Source organism: Canis lupus, chromosome 26 (assembly GCF_003254725.2).
Source record: "Canis lupus dingo isolate Sandy chromosome 26, ASM325472v2, whole genome shotgun sequence".
NCBI classification, from domain to species: domain Eukaryota; kingdom Metazoa; phylum Chordata; class Mammalia; order Carnivora; family Canidae; genus Canis; species Canis lupus.
The window spans coordinates 36,279,326-36,292,470 of NC_064268.1; the positions used below are offsets into that span (position 1 = coordinate 36,279,326).

General features: G+C 47.2%; 1 protein-coding gene across 2 annotated transcripts in view; it reads left to right on the top strand.

The window, feature by feature from the left end:
* The first annotated feature begins 1,026 nt into the window (after positions 1–1,026).
* Positions 1,027–13,145, top strand: part of A1CF (APOBEC1 complementation factor) — an 82,671-nt gene continuing 70,552 nt past the window's right edge. For both annotated transcript variants that reach the window (XM_025441439.3, XM_025441440.3), the window contains exon 1: positions 1,027–1,158. The gene's annotated coding sequence lies outside the window, so the exon portion shown is untranslated. The remainder of the gene's footprint in view (positions 1,159–13,145) is intronic.

Below are 13,145 nucleotides of genomic sequence, written 5' to 3' on the forward strand. Positions count from 1 at the left end.
AACAAGGCATCTGAGAACTAAAAACCATATGCAGAACTAACATCCCAGCAACATGCTTTGTGTCCTGCGCTTTAGATACCCAAGCACTTGGGTGACCCCTCTTCCCCTACGACCATATCATGGAAGGATTGCTCACTCCATGCTCTTCCATGGCCAACGTGCTTCTGCCGAGAGCTGGTTCCTAGAGAATTAGACTCCTCTTACTTGTACTGAAGCCAAGCGAGGTAGCTTCTAATTCGAGTTTGGGGGGCTATGGCTTATAAATCCATAAGCCAAATTTACTCAAAATTGGGAGGGCTTTGGGTTGTTTTCAAGTGGGCTTTAGTACCTTGAAGAATTTCCTTTATGGACTAGAGCTCGTACCAAGGAACTTAGAATCTGGAGGTTATAGCTTTGAAAATGTCACTTTATTCTTCAAGAAACACAGTTGCCACCGAGATTTCAAGCCTTGAACACTAGCTGCGGATCTCATATTAGCCAGTCCACAGCTGACGGTGATGCCCTCGCAGGAAGGACACACTCTTGAAATCCGAATGAGTAGCTTGCATGAAAAGAAGCCTGATTCCCCACCCTGATCTGACCCTATTTACTCGGTTATATAAATGCTTTGTGTATTTTATTTTTGTAAGCCAGCATCTATCTGAATACCTGACCTGAAACTCCACACTTCACTCCCTGCAATACAATAATATAAAAAGCATTAAAAAAGGGGAGGATAGAGAGACTCTCCCAAATATACCTTAGACTCAATATCCTTTTGACGGCACAGAAAACAAGGGAGCTAACATAAATAAAAGCGTAGTTACCCAGGCTGCAGTAAGTTCTACTTTTTAAATATGGAATTCGCAAAAAGAGCTTCAAAATAATATTCTCATCCACAGGTTTTAATGCAAAACATATTTTAATGTTGTAAACAGACACCCCTGGCAGTTATGTAGATTCTGCGGAGCTGTAGTGACCCAATTATCTGGTCAAAGGGCTGTATGGACGCAAGGGACAGGGTGAGTTAAAGTTTAACTCCCAGGAATTGTAAACCAAACCTAAAGCCACTGAACCTTTGGAGTTTGATATGTTGATTAGAGCATAACCGGAGTGACACGTTGAACTCGCCATAATCAAGGAACCCTTTTCCGGGTGGGGATCTCTGAAATCACTCAGGTACGGTCCATGTGTTTTGCTTTTTCTTGCTTCAACTCTGTGAAACTGTGCAGTGCGGCTCAGTGGGAATGCGGTGAGAACAGCTCTGTACACCATAGAGCCTGACACAGGGCGCTTTCTGGCTGTTTTTATACTAAGGGAGCAATCTGAAAACAAAAGAATATATTGGAATAATCATACACCCTCAGAATGCAACGGCAGCCGTCTTCTGCTACTTGGTTCAATCCGTGTCTGGGGCTGACAAGTAGATTTGCCGTCTTGGGTTCAAGAGCAGGGCCAATGCTGCTGAGAAGTTTATTTAGCCGTGGCCAGCCAGCTGGGGGAGTGGTGGTTGACTGTGTCCTAGTCCTAAGACCTCTGGGAACATAAAAAATTGTACTTACAAGAGGAATAGCGTGAACATCACTGGCATATTCTGATTTCTCCGTATAGGTCATAACTGCTAGCATTACTTGGGATTTCGTAGATCCAACTTTCTCCTTCCAGCTCCTTTGTCCTTCGCAACCACCCAAAACCAAAATCTGAAACACAAAACCCCACAGAAAAGGCCCCCATGCAAAATCACCCTGGCGAATTCTTGCTATTTCTTTTGCCAAGATCCTACTCACCAGAGAAATGCCTTAAGCTGTTCGCTTTATGAGAGAGAGAGAGAGAGAGAGAGAAAGAAAGAAAAAGAAAGGAAGGAAGGAAGGAAGGAAGGAAGGAAGGAAGGAAGGAAGAAAGAAAGAAAGAAAGAAAGAAAGAAAGAAAGAAAGAAAGAAAGAAGAAAGAAAAAGAAAAGGGAGGTGGGCGGGGGGTGGGGGTGACTGGGTGACAGGCATTGAGGGGGGCACTTGATGGGATGAGCACTGGGTGTTATGCTATATGTTGGCAAATTGAACTCCAATAAAAAACAATTATAAAATAAAAAGAAAGAGAAGAAAGAAAGAAAGAAAGAAAGAAAGAAAGAAAGAAGGAAGGAAGGAAGGAAGGAAGGAAGGAAGGAAGGAAGGAAGGAAGGAAGGAAGGAAGGAAGGAAAAAAAACAGACGTGGAAAATGACTGGCTTTGACTGTGTTAAATCTCAACCTTGGGGCTAGCTAATCATTAGATCTTTTTCTTGGGATGGTTTGGGCAACGGTGCCACAGTGGGTATATTGTCACATGGTCATTTTGTTCACTCCAGAAAGACGATTCATAACCAAAATATGATACGATTGTGTCTTAAGAAAGGTGTCAGAGCGCTTACCAGGAATATCCCTTCCTACCAGAAATCTCATAAACTCTGGTTGAAATACTTTCGTTCTATGAGTATTAAAATGAATTCCAAGGAGACTGGGCTCAGAGATAAGTGTCCTTACGGTAGGACTTCTCGGAGGTGTATAGCATGACTTCAAGAAGGTGAGGAACACAGCATTATTTGTGCCCTGTGCAGGATGAGGGTTTTGTCATAATTTAGAAGCTTCAAAGGTGTATTGGTCTGGTCCGAAGCATCCATCGTTATCTGTGCCGAGGGATTACAGTGGGAGCATCGGTCTGGAGCTACCAGGGCTTACTGGAATAAGAGCACTCGCTTGTTGACGTGCCAAGGCCTTCCTCTGCTAAATACAGAATAATAGACAAATGACTTACTGGTTCATATTTCCAGGCCATATTTTCCAGGATTATATTGATACTGTCCACTTGAGATGATTCTCATACTTTTCTGTTCCAATTTATTGTTTATCCAGCATAAGGGAAGGGGAAAGAGAATTGGCAAAAAGAAAGGAAAAAAAAAAAAAACTTGTGGGCAAATACGAAGCGACATGATGGAGAGGAAAACCCCGAATATCGAGTTATTATTTTTAACTGGGTTAAGACCAAGTTGTTTTGTGTCGTTTCAAATACAACATTCCCCACACTGTATTCAGTGGACGTTAATACGTGTGAGCCCCCAAAAGTGACCCTGTTGGCAGGTTGAGGGAAGGAAGTCAGATGCTGTAGAGCAGGACCTATTACTACGTGGATGTTTGGAGTCATCCTTTAAAATGACAGACGTTTATTGTGCATTAAATGGCCAAGTGCCCTCCGGAGCACCGTCCATGCGTCCATCTGTATTCTTCTTAGACGCGCCGCATAGGGTAGATACTAGTGTAACGTTTTACTAATGAGAAAATGGAGCAGGGATTAGTTGCCTAAGAGGCTCCTCATCACCCAGTTGGGAAACGAAGAGCCAGGTTCCTCAGCCAAGTGGTCCCACCCCAGAGCCCAAGCGTGAAACCATTGTAGTCGTGCTCGCAGGGCCCGGGATGTCCTGTGTGCGTCCGTGTATGTACTTCTTGTGAGCATCTCTGAGTGTGAGACGTGTTGTTCCCTAAGCTTCCTTTACAACCGAACATCCCTCAGGGACATCTATTAACATGTCTCAGAAATGGCATCCCTCAGAGCACAGATTAGGAAAGAACAAATCACTGTTGGGGTTCTCATCCAGGCTCCATAAAACCAGAACCACCTGAAATCAGCCCAGTTGAAGATGTCGGAGGGACCCGATGGCCTAGCCCCCTTCCACCAAACAGGACCACGCCTGTGTTGGCGGCTTCCAAAGCACTTAGAGAAGGAACCCCAGACTCTCTGACAGAGCCCGGCTGCAAGGCCCCCTCCCGGACTCCGCACTGTGTGGCCCGGGTGCGCTACTTAACTTCCCTGACTCTCAGTTCCTCAAGGGTGGCAGGGTGGCCTGCAGGGTTTCGTGACGATCCAGTGAGATGACCTAGCAAAACGGCTCAAGCACCATCCCTGGCACCTGCTAGGAGTCCAGCAGAGCTCGCTCCCCCTTCCCACTTCTCCACCTGTAACAATCTCCAGAAAAGTTTCCGGAGACCTTTTCCCAAACTTACCCACTAGCTGCTCTTTGCCAAAACCACGCTGAGACGCTTTAAATCAAAAACCACACACAAATTATAAAGTCCTGATTGGTCACCAAGAGTGACCATTTATCCAGGAAAGACAATTAAAAAAAAAAAAAAACTCTCACTTTTCTTTTATTCTAACGAGACAGCAGCGGCCCCAACAAAACACAGTATACTTTGATTTTAGAGAACGGTGCTCTAGGAAACTCTTGGTGAAAAACCCAACGCCCCGTCCTTCAAACCCGCGGGGTGGCCTGCAGTGGGGTGCGTTCATTTTGTCACAGAGCCAGGCGACGTTACTAATCTGTTTCAGTAACTGTCTTTTAAAACACTGTCATCCCCGAGCAAGCGGGGTGGCACGCTGGGTACTGTTGCACAACTGTTGTCATTACCTTATGTGTCTCTAAATGACTCAATCAGTTCAAACAAGACGGTATTGATCGATGGAGGATAAACACCATTTGATCTTATTCATGGAAACAGTAACCAGGATCCTCTAAAGTGCAGTTCCAGTGGTCCCAACACCTCCCCCCACCCCCAGGGAAGCATCTGGAAGAGAGGAAACATCACTGCGGTGACATTACCTATGAGAAATTTAAATCCCATCTGCTCCTCGGCCTGATAGTGTAGGATCCAGGCAGCTGCTAGCAAGTGTTTCCTGCCGATTGGATCAGGAGAGCTAATCTATCATTTTAGTCCGTGGAACTTCATCCAGTGAAAATCTCAGTCTTAGGGACTACTTAGAGTTTTTAATTTAATAAATTCGGGTTTTGTGTTGAGTCTTTTTGATTCATCCAGACCAAAATTTTAAATATTTCCTTTTATAAGAATGGCTGCCCTTGCCTAAATGTGCTGGTGCCTTGAGCTCCTTATTTTGATTTTTTTTTTTTGAGATATCACAAAACCTTTAATCTCAGAAAACTGAAAAAAAAAATCAAAATCAAACCAAATAATTTTTATCTGGCCCCTGCCCCAGCCCTTCCACCCACCCACCCACTTATTTTGATTTTTTTAAAGATATGCAAACTCAGCTTTTTATTTATTTATTTTTTTTGCCTTCAATGGATACATATGTGGAATTTTGCATATGCAGGTATTGACGATCATGTGGAAGATAGTTCCAGGTTTGTTTATTCCACGAGGGCTCCATCCCTGGTAATAATAGTAAGAGGAAGGCCATGATGAGGACTAGGATAACCCGCTCCCTCTGCAAGATTATGCACAGTGTCCTGCCCCCCCAGCAACAGTATGGCTACGAGAATTAGCACATGACAGCGTGGCCAGAAGGAAGAACTAAGTGAGAGAACTGGTTTGCAATTCTACAAGGTTCCACCTTCAGCGATGTAGTAATGTCTCCTCTTCTTCTAGCAGCTACAATAATCATCGTTGTGGGACGCCCAACTGATGCAAAGAGCACAACGCTTAACACAGCGGAATTGGCTACTGCTAATACCTTATTGCTACAGAATATTCTCGTTTACAAAGCATATTTACTTTTACAAAAATATTTTTACTTTTTTTCTAAAGATTTTATTTACTTGAGAAAGACAGAGATAGTGAGAGACAGCACGAGTGGGGAGGAGAGGGAAAAGCAGGTTCCACGCTGAGCAGGGAGCCAGCCCTATGTGGGGCTCCATCCCAGGAGCCTGGGATCATGACCTGAGCCGAAGACAGATGCTTCACCAACTGAGCCACCCAGGCGACCCACATTTATACTTTTTTTTAAAAGAGATTTATTTATTTACAAGAGAGAGTGAGAGAGAGAGCATGAGTGGAAGGGGGCAGAGGAAGACCCTGAAGCCGACTCCAAGCTGAGCATGGGGCCCATGCAGGGCTCGGTCTCACCCCCTTGACATCATGACCTGAGCCAAAATCAAGAGTCAGAAGCTTAACAGACAGGGCCACCCAGGTGCCCCCAGACCTCTTCAATGCCAAAGTTCTTCATAGTCAACTCAGCATGTATATTCTCTTCAAGGTAGTTCAGTCACGACACCTCATTCCAGTTGTGCCAAGCTGGTTAGGGGCAAGATGCTCACCCAGAGTTTAGAAGCCTAGCTGGGCTCCCGTAGCAGAGGGCGGATTATGTAGGGAGGCTTCCCCTACTGTGTGGACATAATGAACCCGGTGATGAGTTATCTAAGAGGTTCGATGAAACTGGGAAGAGAGGCTGAGAATCCCCAGGGAAGGTGGGAGGAACACTAGTCCCCTCTGTGTCCCTGAAGGAAACAACCCTAGAGATTTCAAGCGTTGCATGCAAAGAAGTGAGGGGAGGGACGCTGCCCCGCGTCCAGGAACACCGGCCGGGCACCTGCAGGGTTCTGTGTATCAGGGCCGCTGCTTCTCCCTCTTCTCAGCTCACCTTCAGTGTTCTTCTCTCCAGGATTGTGCTGAGTGCTTTCCCGCTGGGGCCTCTTGCATGACGTAAATTGGCTTCTCAGATTTGTTTAAACCCTAATAAGGGAAGGGAGAAGAAATGTGTGGGAAATATCAGAAAGGGAGACAGAACGTAAAGACTGCTAACTCTGGGAAACGAACTAGGGGTGGTAGAAGGGGAGGAGGGCGGGGGGTGGGAGTGAATGGGTGACGGGCACTGGGGGTTATTCTGTATGTTAGTAAATTGAACACCAATAAAAAAAAAAATAAATGAAAAAAAAAAAAAAAAGTAATGATGGGGTGGGTGGCTGGGTGGCTCAATCAGCTAAGTTTCCAAGTCTTGGTTTCAACTTGGGTCTTGATCTTGGGGTTGTGAAATCAAGCCCGAGTCCAGTTCTGTTCTCAGGGTGCTGAGTCTGTGTTCAGTCTGCTTGTCCCTTTTCCTCTTTTCCTCCTCCTGCTCTCTCTCTCAAATAAATAAATACAATCTTTGAAAAAAAAAAAAAAAAAAAACCCTAACACCTCTGGTTACTTTGCATGGAAGTCAGAGATCAGACACTGATGCGTGCAGCGGGAGTCTGTGTTGGCCCGTGGACAGGACCGTGTCAGGAATCCTGTCTCCTGAAGATCCCCAGCAGCGCCCCATGATGCAGGCACTTACTGCCAACCGAGCAGAACCGGCACCTAGGATGATGATGATGATGACAGTGGTACGTGTGATAGCTCCTCCGTCCTGACGGAGCTCCTGCCATGTGCTGGGCACGTAGATTCATTCAACCCTGTGGAATTCTCTGGAACAGGTGCTATTGCTATGCCATTTTTCCAATAAAGGGGTCAAGTCTTAGGAACGTGCAGACACCTGCCCAGGATCACACGGCTAAAGAGTGGTGGAGAGGGCCTGAGGTCCAACAGTCTGAGCTCTGAGCCTTAGACCTGGAAACTCAATCTTGAGGCCCTTTATGGAACACACAAAAGCTAAATGAGTTTCCCAAGGACCAAAGACATTTTGTTGTTGTTGTTGTTGTTGTTGTTGTTGTTGTTGTTAGGGTAAGAACCCCAGTGCAGACCCCAGCCCTCGGGTAGGCCCTGTCCCTGGTACCACCCCCAGGGCACAGCACATCTAATTCAGCCTGAGTCCCCGCACAGATCCTGGGTGCCAGGCCAGCAGGGCCCCTGTGGTTAGGGGCCACGGTCCCTTCTGTCCCAGAAGGAGGAGTCCCACCCGCCGCGCTTTGCCCGGATGCATGCCTCCTGGCACAGCCAGAAACACAGTTGAAGGAGACCCGTTTCATGACTTTGAGAGAGTGCCAGGTGCAGATCACAGAAGGAATGTCCAGGCCCGGGGACCACAGCCACAGGGGCGTCTCCAAAATCACAGAGCAATGGTCCTGAGTGACTTGGCTTCCTTGCACCCAAACCCGACTAGTGTCTGCAGACACAGCCCCTCCCACTCGGAGGACACACCCCTCTCCCCCGGGAAAGAGTAATTGGGCTGCCAGGTCTATGAATGCTAAGGGAGCCCCATATTTAAACTGCCCTCGTTTGGAGCTTTAAATTGAGACCCAGCTGCTCCCAAATAGCAGCTCCACCAGCCTCAGTGGGATTATTCATTTAGGATAATAAGAGGATGTTTCCAGAAGTTCCTCGTTAAAATATGAGCTAGTTGGGATACAGGGTGTGAGTGATAGGGACACTCGGAGGTGTTAACATTCAAGAACACACTAGCCTAGAATCCCTTAGCACGTTAACTAGCCTGGCAAAGCCTTCCAAGAATGGCGTGTAGGACAAGGGAATTGCGATGGTAGGGAAAAGAAGATGGAGAAGAGGCACAGCCAACAAGGGGGGTGTCATAGGGAAGCAGGGGAAGGGTTAGGTATTTGAATGACAGCTATTTGGTTTTTTTTAATAATAAATTTATTTTTTATTGGTGTTCAATTTGCCAACATACAGAATAACACCCAGTGCTCATCCCGTCAAGTGCCCCCCTCAGTGCCCTTCACCCATTCACCCCCACCCCCCGCCTCCTCCCCTTCCACCACCCCTAGTTCGTTTCCCAGAGTTAGGAGTCTTCATGTTCAAATGACAGCTATTTGTTTGATCTTTGAGGGAGAATTCACTTATTGATTTTGAACAATTATTAAGGACATTAGGGCATCACGCTTCCCAGATCCCTCCAAGTCTCTCCCTCACTACAGAACAGACACCTAACCCAGGTGCCCGGACCAGAACTGGAACCGCCCAAGATGCTATCACATGGCCCCTTAGGGTATTTTAAGACAGGAGAAAAACCCATAATGTCTAGAGACCCTTGTTTTCACTTGCCTTTCAAAGCAAGCCATAAAGTCAAGTGCTTCCTATAATAAGAACTTAGTCTCTCACGAATCCCAAGGATCTCCTAAAGCACGGCGGCCTAAAGGATGGATTCACAGCATGGCGTGTGGCAGGGAGGCCCCAGACCCCGCATGGCTGGGCTTGAATCCCGGCCCCAGCACTTCCTAGCTGTGTGATCCTCAGCAGATTATTTAACTGCTCTGTGCCTGTTTCCTCTTCTGTAAAGTCAAAGTTATTTTGTGGATCAGAAATTACACGCAAAGTGCTTAGAACAGTAGCAAGAGTGCGCGAACCTTAGCTGATACCTTCTCGTCATCTCGTTCCTTTGTTGCTTTCCTGTTAGGATATGGCTGGAGACAGAGAGCCTATGAGGTCAAGGCGTAGAAAATGAGAGGTCAGGTGGCTGAGAACCGTCCCCAAGGCTGGCCTGTGGAGCAAATTAGGAACAGTTTCTCCCTGACACCGTTGCAGTTTTTCCGACACAGAGACAGGCAGGGGCTCCTAATTCAGGCAGTGTAAAATGATTTGAAGGAACCTGGGTCATCAGCAAGGAAGCAGAATGGAAATCCAGGTCTTCACACGGGAGTGCCAGCCTCTCGGGCCCCTGTTATTTTCCCGGGTACAAAGAAGACCCCTCAGGACTCACAGTCACTTGCAAAGGTGCAGATAGAAGATAGCAGGGCTATTGGCAGGACAAAAGTGCAGCCAGGAGGTAATACAACCGGTCCCCAAATCAATCCCCTGCACAGGGCGGGCAACAGACCCCTGAAGAGAAAATTACGGGGGAGGAGCTAAGCGGAGCATCAGGACTGAGGAGGAAGGGGTTCGGGATCACCGTTTCCTTTGGGGGAGGGTGTGCTGGACAGAAGGGCAGGAAGGGGATCTCCTGGGATTACTGTGTTGATCTGTCCAGTGGGACTGCTTGATGGATCCTGTGCTTGAGTTCAACGTTATTCTAGACGTTGTGTTGGATACAAAGATGTATTGCACTTTTGTCCCCAACTTTAAGGGACCCATTTCCCAGGGTTCCCATTGCAGTCTTAGGATATTCGATCTCTCTCCCTCCTCTAAAGTCTCTCACTTTGCTGGAAAATGAGTATTTTACACTGCTACATTGGGGTTCCTGAAAGGCAAGACAGTTACCCCATTTCCTTTTCAATGCGCAGACCTAACACCTTGCTATGCACAGAACAGATTCCCACTATTGCTTGTTGAATAACAGAGCCTCCTAACTGGGGAGAGCAGGACAGGAGGTGGAAGAGGCCCAGAAGAACATCGTCGGGGGCCGTGTACTCCACCCCGTGCCATGCACTTGTCCTATCTTTTTGCATCACTCTGGCAATACTGTGAGGCAGGCATCATGCTCCCCAACTTCGAGATGAAGACGCTGGGATCTGGCTAAACAGCTTGGCACAAGTTTACAAGGTTCTTAAGGGCAGACCTCTAACACTGGAACCTGTGTGCCTGTCCGGCCACCCTCCCAGCTTGGGAATCCAGAATGGACACCAAAGGGCAAAAGTCTGTGTATTTTGTTATTATGTGGTGGAACTACAAAATTAGGATGGAGACAACAGAACTCTGGAGTAGGCAGAGAGGCCGTATGAAATCTCCATTCAGCCCAGCAAATACGCGTGATGAAGTGTCTACTCAGAGGCAGTGGAGGGGCTAGAGCTGAAAACATGAGTGCCTGTCCTTGGGGAGGTGATGGCCCTGCCTCTCTACATGTCCCCACCTGTCCCTAAGCTAGTCCTTCTGCCTCTAATACATTCTTAGCCACACTCCTGGAGTTGCCTTCCTGAAGGGCACAGGGACCTGTTAGAGCTCTTCCGTGCCGACTTCACAATAAAGCAGGAACACCCTATCATGCCAGGATTGACGTCATTCACCTGCCTCACTAGCCTTACCTGTTGTCGCTCTCGCTCCCGACCCCCTCAGCTCCGCTTGCATTCGGCCGTCCAACCATACTCCACCTCCCCATCCACGCTGTTTGCACTTCTACCTCTGTACCCCCAGACTCCCCACCTCCCTTCTTCTCCTGACTCCTAGGCCTCTGGACAGGTCTGGGTAGAGAGAAGCTATCTGCTGGAAATTAATATAAAGCTGGGTGTGTTCGATAGGGGATGACATTGGTTGACCGAGTCGTACAATATGGGGCCACGGAAAGTCTTTTAATAGAAAAGTAGCATAAGGAAACGGTTGAGAAAATTAACGAGCCTCACACAGAGGACGTTAGAGTTTGAAAAAAGGCTAGAGGTCAACGTAAGACAAAAATCCAGGTGTGAAATGATGGTTGCATACGTGATAATTAATGGCCGTGGGAAGTCAGTGGCTGACTAGAAATGAGGAGGAATGACTTACGGAGGACAATTTATGCCAAGGCATGTAAATTAGCATAAAATTAGAACTTCCATCATCTGCTTTATTGAAAGGGAGCACAGTGCTGTCTTTCATTCCGTGTCGAATGCCTCAGGGCTACTACGATATAGAGCTTCAGATAGTTGGATTTTTGTTAAGCTCCACTCAAGGATCAAACATATTTTATTAATCAGTGGTTGGCAGTCTTGGTGAGAACTGAGTGTTCAACCTAATTTTCCCAAATTGGTCTGAGGAAACCAGATGCAGCAATTAGGTTCAAAAGGATAGTCTCCACTAGGAAAAAAAAGAGAGACATCACAACATGAATCCAAGAATGAATGAAATACAGCACTCACAGCTCATCAGGCCCCTGTAACCTGCCACACAGATAATTGGTCCCAGAGCTATTGAATAAACATCTGCTTTTAGGCTGAAAACCATCTACGTCGCATGCTGTGACTAACACGCTCCCAATTTATAGGTCAACTTAGAAATTAAACATACGTGCAAAGGCATTCCGTTCTTCTCAAGCTATGCCATTCTAGAATTTCCAACCTCGGCCAATTCTCTTTCCCGGAGATCTTTAAGAGAGTGGGGCCTGGTGGGAAGAGTTGGGTAGCATTACTAAGTGAAGAGAACACAACAGCCATCTGTAGCCTGACCTTCCAGTTACCGGGAACGTGACAGCACCGAAACCATGTACATATACGTACTCAACAGGGTTGTCCGGAAAAACGGTACTGGGATTCCCATCAGTACATATACAGAAATGCTTTTGCTGTTGTCCCTGTTCTAGTGTCTGCAAGGCGCCAGTGCTAGCCACCAGCACCTCTCAAATATATCTGTCTAAAGGGATGTATTGTAGGGGGTTGCCCCATGTGATTACGGAGGCCGAGAAGCCCCAAACCCTGAGGCTAGTGAGTGGGAGACCCAGACCAGGTGACATATGCTTCCAGTCTGAGGGGCAGCAGGCATGAGATTCAACAGTCAATGTTTCAGTTCAAGTCCAGAAAAGATTGACGTTCCCGGGAAGACAGAGTTCTCCCTCACTTGACCTTTTTGTTCTACTCCAGTCTTCAACTGATTGGATGAGACCCACCAACGTTTGGGGACAACGATCTGCCCTACTCAGTCTATATTTAGAGTTAACCTCATCCAGAAAGACCTTTACAGACACACCCAGATTAATATTAGGCCAAAATTCCAGGCGTCCTGTGGCCCCGTCCAGTTGACACATAAAATTAGCCATCATCACGGAACCTTAATGGAACGTAGAGTCCCTAAAGCTCTGCATTTCTCCCCCACCACCTATCCCCTCACCCAACACATGCAGTTTCCACCTGCTGTTAAAGTTTCCCCATATCATTTTTGGATTAAAACTCTTGTTCATCTCTCAATCTTCTGCGTTACCAACAATAGGTCACGTAAAAGGGCTTTCAGGGTTTCTGATAGTCGTATCTGAGCTGACCTGAGGCTGAAGGATTTGTAAAGGAGTTGGTGGGGTCAGAGCCAGTTACAGAGGGAAAGGGGCGTGTGGAGCAGTCTCCCGGGTGATCTCATGCTACCAACACTGGCCACCTGGAGTTGATTCACACCCGTGTGTAGCTACATATTTGTGTCCACGTGCGCTTGCATGGGCGTTCAGAGACCCATAACTCTCCACACACCCGGAGGGAGCAGCTTGAGTTTATCTCACCCAGGGAGCCTGGAAGGAAGTATGGGAACTGGGCACATGACAAATAGGAAAGAAGATCAAAGAGTCTCCAAAGTAACTGGTGTGTCTGGGAGAAACCTGGAATAAATACTCTACACTTGCAGGGACCGTGACCAGGCGAGTAGAGGCCGGGCCAGCTCACGGCAGGATGGAATATCAGCCTAGGGAAATGGACTGTTCCTTGTAGCGACTGATGAGGCCGATGAAGGTGTTGGGGCAGGAGGATAGTGGAAGGGACACATGAGGGAGACTGAGCCAGTGGCGTGTGCGGAGCCTCTTGCATTCTACGCTGTGAGCTCAGGTTAAGTTGAGTAACGGAACAAGGGGTGGGAGGTGAGGGTAGGATCT